Consider the following 2,073-nt stretch of genomic DNA (forward strand, 5'->3'; position numbering starts at 1 on the left):
CGGGCGGCTGCGGGCGGCGGTGGCTGGGGCTCCAGGGGAAGGGGCGGCCTCGGGAGGCGTGTCCGCCCCGGACACGGCGGCGGCGGCTCCGATCGGGACTCCGGTCCCGATCCGGCTGGGGAGGCGGTGGCGCGGGCGGGCCGGCCTGGCTGGGCTGGGCTTCGGCCCAGTCGGGCGGGCAGTATTTTTTTTTAAATAATTCCGCCGACATAAATAAAATCCTAGAAAAATAAATAAAAATTTAGAAGTGCCAAAACAAAATTTCATCGCCTAAATAAAATATTTAGGACGAGGTGAACATTTTCTTGGCTCTAAAATGAAATTTTGAAAACGTGCAATTTTTCTAATGCAAATAAAATCCGAATAAAACCAAATAAAATCCAATAAATGATTTTAATATTTTTCCTCCAATATTTCAACTATTTTGGAGAAGTCATATTATCTCCACTCCTTTGATTTAATATGAAATATTTTTCGGAGAGAAAAATTATTAAAATCAAAATCCTCGTTTCATTATATGATAAAAATCAAATATGAAAACCGGAAAAATCCCCAACTCTCTCTGTGGGTCCTTCAGTTGCTTAGGATTTTGAGGATTGCGGGACGGAAATGCAATAAACCATGATATGCATGGATGATCTATGTATAACATTCCAAATTGAAAATTTGGGATGTTACAAAACTACCCCCCTTAAGATGAATCTCGCCCTCGAGATTCGGGTTGGCTAGAAAATAGGTATGGGTGGTCCTTGCGGAGATCATCCTCTCATTCCCAGGTGGCTTCATCTTCAGTATGGTGGCTCCACTGAACTTTGCAAAACTTGATAACCTTACTGCGGGTGACTCTACTGGCAAACTCAAGAATCTTAACTGGCTTCTCCTCGTAAGTCAAATCACTGTCCAACTGAATCGCCTCCAAGGGTAATGTATCTCTTAATGGTATATCAGCCATCTCAGCATGACACTTCTTTAGCTGTGAAACATGGAACACATCATGGACTCCTGACAATCCCTCAGGTAGCTCCAACTTGTAGGCAACTTCTCCCATCCGTTCCAAAATGCGATACGGTCCTACAAATCTCGGGGCTAACTTTCCTTTAACTCCAAAACGTTTCACTCCACGCAAGGGCGATACTCACAGATATGCTCTATCTCCAATCTCGTAGGTTACCTCCTTGCGTTTTGAGTCTGCATAACTCTTCTGCCTGGACTGGGCAATCTTCAGTCGGTCTCGGATCAGTTTTACCTTCTCCTCAGACTCCTTGATCAAGTCTGGTCCAAACAACTGTCGGTCTCCTACCTCGTCCCACATCAACGGTGTTCTGCACCTGCGTCCATATAGGGCTTCAAACGGTGCCATCTTCAAACTGGCTTGGTAGCTATTGTTGTATGAGAACTCTGCATACGGCAAATTGTCATCCCAACTAGATCCATAATCTAGCGCACAGGCTCTCAACATGTCCTCCAAAATTTGACTGACTCTCTCGGTCTGTCCATCTGTCTGCGGGTGAAATGTTGTACTGAACTCCAATCTCGTTCCCAAAGTCTGGTGTAACTGATGCGAAAACTTTGAAGTAAACTGTGTTCCTCGATCTGATACGATGGTCCTCGGAACTCCATGCAGACATACGATCCTGGACATATAGATCTTGGCCAACTTTGTACTTGTATAGGTGGTTTTCAATGGGATGAAGTGAGCTACTTTGGTCAAACGATCAACTACTACCCATATGGAATCATATCCTGCTTTAGTCCTGGGTAATCCGGTGATAAAGTCCATGCCAAGTTTATCCCACTTCCATTCGGGTATCGGCATAGGCTGTAACAGTCCTGCTGGCTTCTGATGCTCTGCCTTGACTCTCTGACATACATCACATACGGCTACATGCTCGGCAATATCCTTCTTCATACCAATCCACCAGAAACGTTCCTTCAAATCCAAATACATCTTGGTGTTTCCGGGGTGTATCGAGTATGGTGAGTCATGAGCCTCTTGAAGTATTAACTTTCTGACCTCCTGATTATTGGGCACGTAAATTCGGTCCTCAAACCATAGGGTATCGTGCTCATCCT

This window comes from Triticum aestivum, chromosome 5A (assembly GCF_018294505.1).
Source record: "Triticum aestivum cultivar Chinese Spring chromosome 5A, IWGSC CS RefSeq v2.1, whole genome shotgun sequence".
NCBI lineage: Eukaryota > Viridiplantae > Streptophyta > Magnoliopsida > Poales > Poaceae > Triticum > Triticum aestivum.